Consider the following 17,706-nt stretch of genomic DNA (forward strand, 5'->3'; position numbering starts at 1 on the left):
ATATTAATATCAGTCCACGCAACATGTAGATTTTCTAGTTTTCCTTTCTGTGTAATTAATATCGGTCCATTAAAAATATCCAACAACCACTGCATGATCAATATCAAGGTGTTTGTTATGCTTCAACCGCATACATACATGAATACCACAAAAATAATCCAATAAACACCTTTAAAATCGGCACTAGATTAATGTGTTGCCAAATAAAACAAAAAATTAAAAAAAAATAAGGAAGGAAATATAAAATAATAAGAAAAGAAAATTAAAAAAATTTGAAGTACGAAAAAGGAATAGAAAATAAAATAAAAATAAAAAAAGATAATAATAATATAAATATCATAAAATAAAAATAAAAACAAATTCAAGATAAAAAGGAAAAAATAAAAAAAATAAAAAGAACATAAAAATAAAGAAAAGAAAATTTTCAAGAAAAATAGAAAAGAAACAAAAAAATAAAAGAAAAGAAACTAAATCACATTTCTTTGACTTCTATGGTTCATGTTTGACCGTTCGTCTTATTTAAAAAATTAATAAACATTATTTATTATTTCATAACTTATTTTATTGTTAGCTATATTTTCATAATAATTTATTTATTTTATTATTTACCTAAAAAATTAAATAAGATAAATAGTCAAACATAAACCATACTGGTCAAAGAAATATATTTATTTATGGGATGGATGGAGTAGGCCTTGTTTAGTTCACCCAAAAACCAAAAACTTTTCAAGATTCTCCGTTACATCAAATCTTGCAGCACATAGAGCATTAAATATAGATTAAAACAAAAATTAATTGCACAATTTATTTATAAATCACGAAATAAATCTTTTGAATCTAATTAGTTTGTAATTAAACAATAGTTACCAAATAAATTAAAATAAAAATACTACAGTACCAAAAATAAAAAAAAAGAACTAAACGAGGCCTTAGCTGCTCGTCTTCACATAGGGAAGCATCACGCGGGAATCACCGACCGAAGGCTCCCGATCCGCGGTACAAACGATCGCAATGAATTGCTCGTGCTGTCTGCACCGGCCGGATCGGGTAACCTGACCCCTGCGATGCATAAAGAACAGGCTAGTAGGTGTCAGGCCCGGTCTCCGGTCCCGTTGCATGGCATCGATATATGACCTGTCTGCTGCTCGGTATGACCATCGCAATTATGTGGTACAGTCGTGAATCGGACCCTAGCAGTGCAGGGCAGTGTCAATGCTATATAGTTTCTATATCTATTCATTTCTATAGACAATAATTCTAATATATAGTTTCTACACAATAATTTTTTATCCAATTACATTCAGTTATTCTCTTTTTATTCTCAACCAATTATATTATTTTATGTCTTCGGCCTTGTGTAGACATGTGATTTCTATGACTTTTGTTTTCTTTCTCTCTCTTCAATAACTATCTGACCACCTCAGTAAAATTCTTAGATGACACTATAATTAATATCTATAGAAACCATTGTTCACCTAACTACCTGTTTAGACCGTTTAAACGCCATGTGAACACTATATAGTGGTACACCGTTTCCGTTTCATCATCCGTTTAGCCCATTTAATTGACCGTTTAGCTCGTATAATGGACTATTTAGCTCGAATAATAGCTAAACGGCAGGTGACCAACTGTTTACTGTTTAGCGTTTAGAAAAATATTGATAGAAACTATGATAATTTCTACAACGCCGGCCGAAATTGGCAGTGCATAACTGGTCGAAATTAGCGACGCGTGAGCTGGCGGGTGTGGACAAGATCCATCCAACATTACAGCAAGGTCAATAATAGAGTTAAATGTTTGACTATAAGAGAAGTGATTAGAGTCAAGTTATACATACTTGTCTCTAAGACACCTTCTCTTTCTTATTCCTTTTCACGACATTTACTATTTGGGCCCACCACTACCTATGCATCTATGCCTAGCTTGGTGCTTGCATGAGAGCTAAGCTATCATCTTTCTCTTGTCTTTTCTCCTCCACATTAGCATATTAGCATTAGTTTGGTTATAAATCCATTATTGTACCTACTCTTACTATAGTTCTCATCTATTATTGAATGAATTATGAAAACTATTGAAACTTTCATTAAAACGATACTCTCCGGATGCTCAAAATTCAAGTCATTTTAGACAAAATTTAGGATACCAAAAAGTGATTAATTAGAGTATATTTTCTCCCATTTGCCCTAACCAGCAAATATGTCTATGCGTTGCAACAGGAGAAAAACATCAAATGGCCATAGAAAGTGATGACATAATGTTACATATCTATTTATATTTATCATTTTTATAAATTTAAAATCCATAATTTATTTTATTGATAACCATGACATCTATGGTATTAGATAGTTAATATTTACAATAATATGTAGCTCGGAGACATATTTATTTAATAATAATAATAGAAATTAATTAAACCTTATCTTACTCTAATATTACCTCTTAATATACCTTAGGCCTTGTTTAGTTCACCCTCAAAAACCAAAAACTTTTCAAGATTTCCCGCCACATCGAATCTTGTGGCACATGCATGGAGCACTAAATATAGACCAAAATAAAAACTAATTGCACAGTTTAGCTATAAATCATGAGATGAATCTTTTAAACCTACTTACTCCATGATTGGACAATGTTTGTCAAATAAAAACGAAAATGCTACAGTCCTGAAAACTAAAAAATTTTCAAAACTAAACAAGGCCTTAGTATTATATTAAAACATGAGAAGTTTGTTGCTAGCTTTATTTTTTTATTTACATTAGGGTCCCTATGAAATATGATATATCAATTAAATGTATGTAGATTATAAACATATAGGCTTATGAAGTGTTCATATGACATAACAACACATCGTGCAAAGTTAGTAGAAGCATCCTCAAGTATAAATTTAGGTAATTTAGTAAATCAGTGAGATATGTAGGAATGGTGCTAAAACTTTTAGCACAAATCAAGTATCACATTAAATAGTCTACCATAAAATTTTCATAATAATTGGAGCAAGATAACTACAATTTAAATTTTACACTAAAAAGCATAGGCAAGCATCTCCAGCAAAAAATATACTAAATTTGTGATATTTTTTTGTTTACTGTATGGATCTCATATGTGGAGCTGAACAAAATTTGTTTTGCAATTTTTTAGATTTTTCTATAAATTACTATGTATTTATCAATTTTCAACCGATCAATTTTACACTAAAAAGCATAGACAAGCATCTCCAGCAAAAAGAAATATACTAAAATTTGTGATATTTTTTGTTTACTGCATGGATCTACGTATGTGGAGCTGTACAAAATTTGTTTTGTAATTTTAGTTTTTTATATAAATTACTATGTATTTATCAATTTTCAGCTGATTTAAAGAATAAAAGAAAAGTAAAATAATAGGACAAACACTTTGCACCTAGACTCCTGTACTTTTCTTATTTTTAACTGCTTTGATGTGTACAGAAGATTTTTCATTGGGAACTTTAGAAAAGCTTCTATTTTGTTTTCTCTTCCATCAGTTCCGGACGGACTCGGACGGAGGTGGATAAAAAGTTTGGACACACTGAAATTTTCACAATTCCTTTTTATTAAGGATAGATTAAATAGGAGTTTTGGGTTCCTCCCGTACAACAAGCGGCTCACTAGACTACTTAGAGCGGTAAGGGTCCTGGGTCCGATTCCTCATTGAATTGCTTTTTTCACGGTATATGTGAATTTGTATGGAGCTGTGCCCCGGGACTGAGCCATGGTGCGTGCATTTTTAATGTCATCCTTGGGGCTAAGGCATGGGGCACACGAAAGATCAGGGGCAACTTCAGTATGGAGGGAGCACATGCATTATGCCACGAGCAGACAAATAAAGTAGCAAAAATAAATAAATTTGAGCATCATGCATTTAATAGCGCAACACAAAGGTGTGTCGATCTGCCATGGGCCGTGCTGGGCCGATGCAAAGATATATCGTGAAATACTACCATGGCCTGGCAATCCTTGCATGCCTTGAGGTCAAGGTCCAAAGCAGCATGAATTAGAAGACGGTTATATCGTGCTAGGAGGGCCCAAGTCCCACCAACTAAGAAATAGTTGTTTGTTTGCTTAGTGTTCAAGAAGCCCATGAAATATATGGGCCATGTCTCCTCTAGAAGAGGCTAGGTGCTAATGTAGTGTCATGTAAAAGGAAAAAGTCTACTTTACGTCCCTCAACTTTCACGAAAATCTGATTCTCATCCCTGAACTCTAAAACCGGACAAAATACATCCCTCAACTTTTAAACCGTGCACATTACATCCTTGACCTTGTTTTGAAAGCGGTTTTACCTTTTTTCTTTTTATTTATTTTGGCTGATTTTTTTTGAAAAATCACAGTAAATCACATAAAAATCATAAAATAGAAAACTCAATTTTGTTGGACTTTAGATCAGTAGATCTACACATTGAATATATAATATAGTATGTTGTAGTACAAATTTTTTTGATGCATCTTTAGATCTATGTTTTTCTGTAATTAATTAGACTAATTATAGCTACATTTTCTATGGTCTAATTGTGATGAAATTTATATGGTTAGCTAATTATTCTATGTTTGAGTTATAGTAAAAATTTTATACTCATTGAATCATGTATTACTTAGTTATAGATTTATTTAGGTTTATGCCTGTTAAATTATAATAAATCTATAACTAAGTTATACATGATCTAATGAGTATGAATTTTTTTCCATAGTTTAAACATATAATAATTAGTCTAACATAAAAAATTCACCACAATTGGACCATACAAACTATAGCTATGAATTATTCTAATTAATTATAGAAAAAACAGTTCTAAAGCTACAATAAAAAATTTGTACTAAAACATACTATATTATATGTTCACTATGTAGATCTACTTATCTGGAGTCCAACAAAATCAGATTTACTATTTTATGAATTTTATGTGATTTACTATAATTTTACAAATATTCAGCCAAAATAAATAAAAATGAAAAAGACAAAACTGCCTTCAAAACCGCTCATAACCATGTCAGGGACGTAATATGCATGGTTTCAAAAATTGAGGGATGTATTTTACCCGGTTTTGAAGTTCAAGGATGAAAAACAGACTTTTGCGAAAGTTGAGGGACCTAAAGTGAACTTCTTCCCATGTAAAATCCAACCCCACCAAACTCATCCAAGGGGTCCCTTGTGACTGATCACTATATATAAGTGTCCAAAGGCATGAGGGCAAGGGGACTCACTTGGACTCTCAATCATGTTCACTTGCTCCTAATCTCTAGCTCTCCCCTCTCCGGTCTATCCTTCTTTTAGAATCACTAGTTCTAATATTAGTTCCCACTATGCTTAGCACAATAATTTTTCTTTTTCTAAGAGGTGGGATTCGCGAGAATCGAAAAATCATTAGCACAAACAATATTTTTTTGGTCATCCAAACAACACATATATCATAGAGTATATATTTCTAGTCATCCAAATAAAACCTATATCACATACTATATATAGTCATCCAATAAAAATACCAACATCATAGGCTATATGTTTCTCTCGTCATCAAACATCACCTAAGTAAATAAATATACCTACCTTAGGATCTTCAAAGTTTGTCTATTCCATGTCAAACATTATGTTGTGGGAAGGTAATCATAGCTCTCGAACCACATCCAGCAGATGTTGCAGGAGGGAACAGTTGAGCTAAAAACAACAAATTTGGTGTGTACGAAGATGATGATCCTGACGAATCTCATGAGACCCCCAAGGTGAGATCGTGGTTGCAAAGCGTGAAGAGGCCAAGGGTGAAAGTAAATCGTTCACCGGCAGTGGCTCGCTCGCTCTCATTCGGTCGTGGTGCCAGCCCAATAGCATGCCTGTTGCCAGCTGCCGCCTAGCGCCTAGGTCTCTTTCCGCTACTGCTGTTGAGGCCTGCTGCTTCGTTGGGTAGGGTGGTGCTAGCAAGGCTGACAGGAAAAATATCTGGACAACAACTGTTGCATACTCCCGTCCTATAAATAATTGTATTTTTTTACTTCAATAATTTATATTAGCCTTTCCTCTTATTCAAAAAAATTTAATAAATATCATTTATTTTTTCATAACTTATTGTCTCACAAATTATAGGTAAATGTGCAATTAGTTATTTTTATCTATATATAACGCTCCAAGTATGTGCCGCAAGATTCGATGTGACGAAAAATCTTAAACAAATTTTGGATTTTAGGGTAAACTATACCTTAGGCCTGATTTAGATTCAAAAGGTTTTTCAATTTTAACATTGTACCACTTTCATACAAAAAGTTTTACACTAATTAGGCTCAAAAAATTCGTTTCGTAAATTATAGATAAACTATACAATTAGTTATTTTTTATCTATATTCAATACTTCATCCATGTGCCGTAAGATTTGATGGTATAGAGAATCTTTTTTTTTATTTTTAGGTAAACTAAACAACGCCTTAGCACTACCTATCTGCAAGTAATGTGATGGACAATCCCCTACACGGGCGGTCATCTTGATCAGCCAAGCACTCTCAGGCCTTGTTTAGTTTTAATTTTTTTTGCAAAATAGACACTATAGCACTTTCGTTTGTATTTGACAAATATTATTCAATCATTAGACTCAGAAGATTCGTCTCTAAAATGACAGGCAAAACTGTATAATTAGTTATTATTTTTATCTACATTTAATTTTTTATATATGCGCCGCAAAATTTGATGAAAAAATCTTGAAAAGATTTTGATTTTTGGGTGAACTAAACAACGCCTTAGCACTTTGCAGCCAACGTGACTATTTTGCACAACTTTTATATATTTGTATTTGCGTCCTTTGATACTGACATTTGTTCTATACATGTGAATTTCAGGTAATAATAGAGGAACTCACAAAGAAATGAGAGACAAGTAGTTATGACTTGCTGACATGTTAGATATACAAATTATATATAATTGTAACCTGTTCTTAAAGACTTATGTATTATTATATTAATGTTTAATTATCACGGTTACAATATAGGTTCTTACACGCATTCAAAGTTAAAGTGAACTATCCTTCTTTCTTGAACTCCCTCGTATATATGTTATCGTGGTATTTTATGTTTCCGTTGCAACGCACGGGCATTTACCTAGTGAGCTAAAAAGTTTCAGGATGTATGGAGACGCCAATATCCTTGACCTAGGCTTTCAAGTAGAGGAAGATGATCCTACGGAGGAGTAGAGGAAGATGATGTTGTGGAGAAGGAGTAAGAGGAAGAGGAGTGATTGATTTATGTTGGCTTATTTTTATTTTGCTTATGTATGAAAGGTCCTAATATGGCTAGAGAGGGGTGAATAGCCTATTAAAAAATTCTACAAACTCACTAGAGCATAAGGTTAGTAAATAACAAAGCGAAGCTTTTTGCTCTAGTTCTAATGGGGTGTTTGCAAGCTACCTATCCAACAATTCTAGTTGATATGATCACTAGGCACACAAAAACTATGTCACTACAAGCTACACTAGTGAACTAGGCTACACAAGGCAAGACTAGCAACTAAGCTAGTTACACTAGCTTGCGGTAATTAAATGGAGAGGAAGAGATATTTATACCGCCGTGTGGGGGATGAACCAATCACAATAATATGAAGTCCAATCACTGGGAGAAATCCAAAAAACAATCACAATGGAGACACAAGATTTTCTCCCGAGGTTCACGTGCTTGCCGGCACGCTACGTCCCTGTTGTGTCGACCAACACTTGGTGGTTCGGCGGCTAAGAGGTGTAGCACAAACCTCGTCCTCGCTAGGACACCGCAAGAACCGACCCACAAGTGAGGTAATTCAATGACAGGCGCAATCCACTAGAGTTACCTTTTGGCTCTCCGCCGAGGAAGATACAAGACCCCTCACAATCACCGGGTGATGGGCACGAACAATCACCAACTTGTGCCAATGCTCTTCCGCTGCTCCAAGACGTCTAGGTAGCGGCAACCACCAAGAGTAACAAGAAAACCGCAGCCAAAATGATCACCAAGTGCCACTAGATGCAATCACTCAAGCAAATGCACTTGGAATCACTCCCAATCTCACAAAGATGTTTAATCTATGAAGGAGATGAGTGGGAGGTGTTTGCTTAGGCTCACAAGGATGTCCAGTAGTCAAGAAAATCAAGAGAGTAAGCCCCAAGCCGGCCAACACGTATTTATAAGCCCCTCAAACAAATAGAGCCGTTGACTCTTTCACTGGGCAAAACACGGGCACCGGACGCGCTGCAGGGAGCCACTAGACGCTCAAGCCCTACATCCGATGCAGAGAAAACGGCCATGTGTCCCCCTTTTTACTTTTGCGCGTTGATCTCTAACGGTCACCTATAGACCACCGGACGCGGTCAAGTGAGCACCGGACGCGTCGGGTACTCACCAGACCCGTGCGTAGAGAGGTCCGCAAAGACGCTCGACACCGGATGCTGAGCACCAGACTCACTCTGGTGCGTCTAGTCTCATACGTAGGGAGGTTTGCAAAAAGATCGCACACCGGACGCTGTGCACCGGACTCACTCCGGTGCGTCCGGTGCCCTATCAGAAAACTGTGCAGTCTAGCGCACCGACCCTAACAAGCACCGGACACGCACACAGTAGATCTCCTGCGTCTGGTGCAAAGCATCCGGTGCGCTTTGCACTCTCTGGTCAGATACCGACATAGCACCGGACGCGTCCGCTGCCTCTGTGCACTGCGTCCGGTACGAGAAACACTCCCGCGACTTCTCCAAACTTCCCACCGGCGCAATAGAAAACATGCATTTCATTTTCTCAAAAGCACCGAGGGAGAGAGGAACCCAAACCCCTCTCTACCCTTCAACCTCAACCTCCTTCTCAAAGTGTGCTAACACCACCAAGTGTGTACCAACAAGTGCCCGTGTGTTAGCATTTTCACAATCATTTTCTTTGAAGGAGTTAAGTTAGCTCACTAGGTTCTAAATGCATGCACATGAACAAAGACACCTAGTGGCACTTGATAACCGCTTAGCCAAAGAATTCCCCTCTTTATAGTACGGCTATCTATCCTAAATGTGATCACACCCTCTATGGTGTCTTGATCACCAAAGCCAAAACCCTAAGCCATACCTTTGCCTTGATCTCCATAGGGTTTTGTTTTTCTCTTTCTTCTTTTTCAAGTTGAGCACTTGATCATCTTATGGTTATCACCATGATTATCTCTTGCTCCATCACTTGGCATGTACTAACCTTATTAAGTCTACACACACTTAGTATAGAGGTTAGCACTAGGATTTCATCAATTATCTAAAATCAAACTAGGGCTTTCAACGTATAGTGAAACTTGACTATATGATCAGCTAGAAGACTATTATGTTGCATGCTTAGTCATTCATTGTTGGTTTCAAAAACTACACTAGGTTAGAATAAAGTAACGACACTACATAACAATCAATTATTTATGGATAGATGAATGGATGGATTACCTAGCAAAGTTACTAGTAATACTCACTCCACGTATTCGCTTATGTATGCAATTAGAGTGAAATTTCAATACAAGTGCAGTTGTACGTACGTCCAGGTCATGCTGCCCCAGCCCCTGACCTGGCCCAACCCTTGCATTAGTTGCCTGATTAGATAAACCTTGTATACTCCTATCTAGGATCGGAAGGACTACAAGAACTAGACTTAGGTATGGCACCAAGTGATGATCCAAGACCGACCAATCTATTGACCTATACAACGTAAACTTGAGGTTAAGGAGGACATGGACATGGAGAAGACTAGAGCCAGAGCTACCCATGAAGGACGATGAAGCTCGATCGGGTCACCAATGCTAATGCTATTTGGGCAAGGATGAGGGGTCGTCGAGGTGAGGACATGGAGGTGCTCGGTCACCCTTGGCAGGCTCGAAGGAATTGAAGGAAGGATGGTATTGCATTACATTTTTGGAGTTTGCAACTGAGATCATCTCATGTGTTTTCATTTGCGGCATGTTTGTCCATGCAACATTCAGTTGTTTGGAACTAGCCAATAACCCAACACATGAACTACTTACTTGTATAGCAACAAAAATCTCTCAAGTGTTCTAGTCGCAGGTGTACATCACAACTAGCTATGTTTAGTGAGATAAATCGACCAATCAAGTAACAACCCATTGTTATTGTAATTAGAATTATTATTAAGCAACTCTTGTGACCTATATGTATCCAAGGGAAAATAAGCAAGTCTTGACAAGTTGCTTGGAATTTCACACCTGCATCTTCTTGTCTACTTTAATATCTTTTTCTCCAACTTAATTGGTGGTTTTTGACATCAGCTATGGGTCAAGTAACACAACCAGAATAGCCTTTTCCCTAGCTACTACAACCATGCATCTAGGAATGAGAAGGAACATATGAAATCATTTTAGCGAGTAAATATAGCAATTACCAGCAATATAACATGGAGAATATCCCTATCTATCACTTTGTGCCTAGTTGAAAAACAAATGAGGGTAAAAGAGAGTGAAATACAACTTAGATTGTGAAGCAACAAAGAAGGTAGGCATCCAATGCATCAAGTGTGAATAGGTCATATAGATCTTTGTATTGTACAATGAAAGCATCATAGTCAAATGATTGCGCAGCAAATGCATAACCTTGAACCTAGCAACTATCACATTCTTGCTATTTATTCACAAGCTTTCATGTAGTGAACATGAAGAGCAAAACACTTAGGTCTTGCCTTTTTAAGTTCCATAGATATTAGAATTAGTTGTGCAAATTTGAACTTACGGTTGGCTTTAGTCTCTACAAATGATAGACCCATGCATTGCTTGTTTGGTTGCTTCTCTAGAGTAGCAATCGAGGCACTCTTAGAGAATTTGGGTTGTTGCAACCGCTTCTTGGCAGCACATCATAGTGGGGAAGTGATGCAACAGCCGAGCCAAGACTGACCTTATGTATGTATGGGCATGGCTTCGGCTCTTCATCTCCACATAGGCCAGACAACAAGGTATACCTAGCAAAAATATTTTGGGTGGATCTGTGGTTGAGTTGTTTTTTTTTTGTGATTACACAGTAGACGAAGTCACTACAAACGTCTCACTATATATTGACAGAAACGTTGTCTGCCGCTGAAAGCATAATACTGTTAAATCCTGAAATATTCGCTCCCACATGGAGTCAAACTTAAGACGTGAGATGCTACTAAGACTCTTGTAACCTACAACATTTTCATGCATGATTGAGTTTGTGGCATGTGAGGTGGTAGATGCAAGTGGATGACAGAGTAGTGAGGTTGAGTTGGGCTGATGGCATAAATTAGCCTCCACACATACGTGTTATACATATATTGGGCTAAAATCACCGAGCAGGATGAATTGTACTCCCTCCGTTCCAAATTATAAGTCATTCTAAGAATCTTAGAAAGTCAAAGCATTTTCAAGTTTGACCAAAAATATAAAGAGAAATATAAAGATTTATGTCATAAAGTAGGTGCATTATGAAAATAAAACTAACAAAGAATCTAATGATACTTGGTTGATATAAAAAAATGTTATTATTTTGCTATATAAATTTGGTCAAACTTGAAAAACTTTGACTCTTCAAGATTCTTGGAATGACTTATAATTTGGGACGGAGGGAGTACTTAAGCTGATGGCAATCTTTAATTTGGGCCGCTGGCACATACTATATCTTAGGAAAGTAGCTGTCGTGGGATCGTGAACACTTTGACGAGCTAGTGGGCCGGAGAGACGGATATCGACCGCACATATGGATACTTGAATAATCAAAGACCAAAGCAATCATGCATGAGTGTCTCATAACTGATTTGCGAAAGTCACCGTACGCACGTATTTTTACGGGCTTAGGCATTGTTTAGTTCCCAAAATTTTTTGGTTTTCGGAATTGTAGCACTTTCGTTTGTTTGTGACAAACATTGTCCAATCATTATGTAAATAGGCTTAACAGATTTATCTCGTGATTTACGGTTAAACTGTGTAATTAGTTTTTATTTTTATCTATATTTAGTGTCTCATGCATGTGCCGCAAGATTCGATGTGACGGGGAATCTTGAAAAGTTTTTTGTTTTTGGGGTGAACTAAACAAGGCCTTAGTTAATTAAAATCCAAATATGTCTCATAACTGTAGTGTTTCTTTGACCTCGATATTAATCATCATATTTCTTACATCTTCGTTTTAATCTCTACTATAATAGAATACTTAAATTATTTTTAGTCCACCCAATAAAATGTTTCCCGCTGAGAGTCTTTAACCACTGTGCACCCAGAAAATTACACACAAGAATTCTACATCATTAAAATCAATGACTAATAAAACAGCAACACCAAATTCGATGGCCGCGATTGGATGTGGGAAGCCAGGCTTCTCACCCGGCTTCCCACCCGCACCCTGCTCGCACTTCAACACCGTGACCGTGATTCAAGGATGCATTGATCGTAAAAAAAAAAAAAAAAAAAACCGACGTTTGAAAACTTCACCACCGCCACAGAAACCTTCCGATCGCCCATGTCCATGCCCTTCGCGGAGGCAAGGAGGAAGCCGTGGTGCCTGCTATTGCCATCCCAATCGCTCGTGCCCACGCCCTTCGCCGGTCGGTGCTGTGGATCGGAGAAAGCCACGGACGGGAGGAATTTTGGCGAATACGGCGTACTTCGACAGGCCTTGGGCCCTTCCTTTCCCTCGCCGTGCGTGTTGTTCATAGACTACGCATAGCATCGGCGGCGTGCCAGCGGCACCACGGTAGGCACCTCGCGAGCAGCAGTGCAGCGGGCACGTGAGTTCTATGCAGTACGTAAATCTTCATTGTTAGCATGTTCATTTAGGTATATGTTTCTATTTTTTCTCTCCTAATCTCTGCCTAGAGCTACATACTAACATATCAGTATCACGCATCAGCTATTGCTGATTTGCTGGTGGCCACTAGCCGGTGATCAGCGACAACGAATCAACCATCCACCATTAGGCATCAGACATAAGATACACAAAATCTTATTTTATTTTGAATCGTTAGAATACTTTTTTTATCAAAGTTATTAGAATATAATTAATAGAATGCACGGTCACACATTAGACTATTTAGTTTTAATTATATGGTATGATTTTTTCTCTAATAATATCATTACAGTATTGGAATGGTGGATTGAAATAATATTTTACTCTCTTGCAAACATTGAAATATGAAGAGTAGTAGTAATATTGTCTCTTTTTTTTTCAAAAAAATGCACTAAAGAAAAAGGCTCCTTCTCCATCTTCTTTCGTTTTGATTATTAGTCACCGAAATTTAAAATAGCATCTTCTTAAAAAAAAGATTACATAAACCAGGGTAACTATTCTTATCGTCTTCGTCTGGTATAGTGCCCAGCTACTTAATTAATTATTAGTCACTGAAATTTACAATAGCATCTTCAGGATACCTGCTACCCACCGCTACTACCGGCTAAAGATCCTTGCTGATACTTTGCCATGTCTATGTCCGGAGATACACACGATGCGCTAAGAGATATCACCAACATCGCAGGTATGCTTTTAGTATATATGTGTACAACATTTTTTTTATGTGTCTTTCTACTTTTGTATTATACTATTCTATAATATCCAAATGCCCATTTTAGATGACGCCTCGCGGAGAAGGGAAGAAAGAAGAGAGCAGCAGCGGATTCGTCGAGCTGAGATGTCCAGCGATCAAAGAGAAGAGATCAATACAAAAAAGCGTGAATACATATGAGACTACCGATCGCGGAAAAGAGCTACGTCCCAAAATAATAGCAATTCCTATGCTTTGACCACAGCATCAACCAAAGTTATTTAATCGTTTCAACACTTTTTTATTTCTATCTCTATGTATAATGAAACCAAAATCACAAAAATATATGCAGGTATTAGTTACCCTAAGATGGACCAAAACACATCAATTATATTGGACAAAGAAAATATCCCATCAGATGCACATGGAGATCAAAGCCATGTTGGCATTAGCACCGCGACCACAACAGGCGGTGCACTATCTGTGTCCAACGGTAAACATTATGTTATTGTATTGTGTACACGTAATATGGTAAGTTTGACCACAAGATCTGATATATGATATTTTTTGTTGATTGAAACATATGGAAAAATTTAGAAAAAACTCTATTATTGCAAGTGTTTCTTCTAATTAATACTGACAAGTATCACTGGTACCTAGCGGTTGTCAATGCTTCACAAGGACAGATACATGTTTTGGATTCTTTTGAAAGAAAATATGTTAGAAAGACAATATCTCGACTACGTAGTATGGCTTAATGATTGATATATACACAAAATTAAAGATTGCAGCAATATACGATATGTTCAATGTACTCTTTTAAAAACTTATTATATTTTATTTATCACTTACAGTTTGTGTGTGTATGTTTTTAGATTCCACTATCATATAATCGAGATGGACTATACAATTTATTCATAATGAACATGAAAAATAAAACTATGCACATTATGGATCCACTTCTAAATGATGTATGTTTCAAGGGTTATGATCAGAGCATGCCATATATACCTACATTTCACACTATTGCTAAAAGGTTATGTCTCGCCATGAAACTGATAAATTGTAAGTGGAACGACAATATTTATGACTGGAAGCGAAGATTCCCTACATGTGTTACAAAAGTTTCAACAAATAAAGACTTGTAATCACTTAGAATATGTTTTATCTTCTTATCAAAAAATAGTCATTTGAATTATATACAATAAATAAACAAATGCTCTTCTCGAGGAGATTGGGAGGCTTCCTTGTATACAATTTCCTTGTATATATACACACAAGTGCTATTCTACACCCTAGGTGTAGAATACTATTCTACACCAAAGTGTTATACTGAAACGGAATCCAGTATCGTTCAGTATTCGCATTTCAGTATTGTTCAGTATTTTGCGGTCCTGAGTGTAGTATGAGATGATACTGAACGTGGTTCAGTACTGCTCAGTATATTCTACACTCGTGGTTCAGTACTGCTCAGCATTTTTTCTGTTTAATTATAGTCCGTACACTACATAGGAAATTAATAACTTAGGTTAGCTATCAACTATACTGAGGATGGAATTCTTGGCAGACATTTTGAAGAGCTGTTGAAATGAATGTTTTGATAGCTTCCCTGAAGATCTCCAAGTCATGATTAAGGACTTAAACAAAATGTAACTTAGATGGTTAAGGACTTAGCTTACTTTGCATTCTTATGCAAAAGTGTTTCCAGATTATATACATGCTAAAATATAATTGTGTAAAAGTTAAACTATAAAACAAAATCATTGGTTGTTTTCATGTACATCTCCGAGATAAAACCGTAGCGTTAGCACGGGTATTATACTAGTTTACTGTTAAATTTCCAAAAAATGGTGAAAAGTTTAATACGGATTTTTTAGCATGCATAAGTACGATGTCCACTATTACCACAAAAATTTTGAAATAAAACTCAACTTATAAGCAGATCAGAGAAACAAAATTAGCAAACCTTGTTAATTGGACTGACTCAAATATATAGTTAGGGGAGTAAATCGACCCAGCCATTAGTATCTGGATATAGGTTGAACAGAGTAATCTAGACACCTCTCACGTGCGCTCTCTCTCTCTCTCTCTCTCTCTCTCTCTCTCTCTCTCTCATTTCCAACATAAGTGCGCGTCAGCAAAATTTTCAGCATAGTTTGGGCAAAAAGTTGCACACACACGAACCCTAAGGCCATGACCACAATGACTGACTCTTCAGAAAGTAACTAGTAGCTCTCAGAGCAATAGGATTGTTGACATGTTTCATTTAGCTCACTCATCATACGTACACCGGCACCGCCGTAAACAACGGGCTGCACAGTCACACTAGCTACTTCCGGCCGGGGATGGCTGCCTGATAGCCGGAACAAGATGCAGCACTCCCTCCTCATCTTGTGTGGATGTGCTGTGGTGCAAGACAGGAGGAGTAGACAAAGGCAAGGGTAGCATGGTAATAAACCAGCAGTACACAATAATTATGTCGGTTATCTTAGGGCATACTCCGTATGTTATTAATGTTTCACGTGTTCAAACTTAAGTATTGACTCCGCTCCTTCACTGTGATGCTGGCCCGCGCGCTAATCACTAGTATACCTACCGAAAGTCTACATGTCTGAACACCATATCACCGTGTACGTCCACGCGCTGCTATTCTTCTATTTTCAGTCCTGTCTTGTGTTTGTTACTGCCTAAACTAGTACTCACTCCGTTTCCAATCATAAGTTGTTTTGATTTTTTTTTTATTTCATTTATTTTGCCACGTATCTAGATATATTATTATATCTAAATGAGTAAATGTATAGAAAAATAGATATATATTAAAAAAAATCAAAACAAATTATAATTTGGAATATAGGGAGTATTAGTTTCCACTAGCAAGGCTAGCCATGTTACATATTTTCTTTTCTTTTCTTTTCTTTTCTTTTTTGAGAGGAGCCATGTTACATATTTTCAGTACGTGTATACACATATTGGGCTAAAATCACAAAGCAAGATAAATTGTACTTGGGCTGATGGCAATAAACATATATGTGTACTTTGGGCTAAATTCTTGCGTAGTTCAAGGGTACGTGACTTTTTTCATTGGGCACGTTTTTGCAACTCAGAAACTCCTGGGCTTTGTTTTTTTTTTTTAGAATTTCATGGGCCTACTTTGCCAAATTAGAAGCTTCTTTAGTAATGAGTTTGCTGTGAGTTGTGACACTTAACAGTGAAGAATCCAAAGATTAGTAGCATGAAGCAGTTGGGAAGAGTCCAGTTCAGCACATCGTCACCAAGAGTCTGACACCATTGCCATGGTGAAGTTGCGCAGGTGCAAGCTTTTGTTGCAGCTGTGGGTTCAGTCTTCATTGATGCAATACTTCAAATCAGAGCAGAGAGTCCTTCCACGACTTCTCACTCGCCATTTCTCTATGCGTGACATTAATGAGTAGTTTTCTCCGTTGTAGGCACTAGCTATATGGTCTTGAACAATGCAAATCAAACAAATAAATCCAGTTGCTGCAGCTTTGCCCTCGTGATACGGCTCCTAATCGCACGCGCAGGCCTAGGCGCACTAAACATTTCTGCCGGCCGACCGTATCATGGCCATGGCGACCCATGTATATATGTAAACCTCACACGATTCGTGAGTAATAAGAACGACACTGTGCAGTGTCAACGTTATTGGGAAAGCAGAGTTTCAGCACAGAACAATCAACAACAGGTTTCCCATGTGGTTAGGACCACAAAACCATGTATTATATATGTGATGCTGGAGGAATCGTTGTTCGTTCTCTTTTGTGAGGAGCAAGAGGCAAACTCACGATACGTAAGTGCTCATTTTGTTAGAATAGTGCGCATTCAACTATGATTTAAAGATTGATTTCAACACGTATGTATTAGAACGGATAACACAAGCTATATGTTCCGCAACAACGCACGAATATGTTTACTGTCAATCACATTGTGCCATAGCTTTAGGATTATTCGTGAACTTGTAGCTACTTTCTGAAAACTGAAGCTGAGTGACATTAGCAATGCTCGTTGTAGCAAATAAAAGTGTAAAATAAATGCTCTGAATCTATGTCTAATATTAAAGAACAATTTTTTTTTTCTTTCACCACTCACATATGCATGGAGTATTAAATATAGATAAAAATAAAAACTAATTGTACAGTTTGGTCGAAATTGGCGAGACGAATCTTTTGAGCTTAGTGAGTCCATAATTGAATAATATTTGTCAAATACAAACGAAAGTGCT

The sequence above is a fragment of the Sorghum bicolor genome, chromosome 1 (genome assembly GCF_000003195.3).
Source record: "Sorghum bicolor cultivar BTx623 chromosome 1, Sorghum_bicolor_NCBIv3, whole genome shotgun sequence".
NCBI lineage: Eukaryota > Viridiplantae > Streptophyta > Magnoliopsida > Poales > Poaceae > Sorghum > Sorghum bicolor.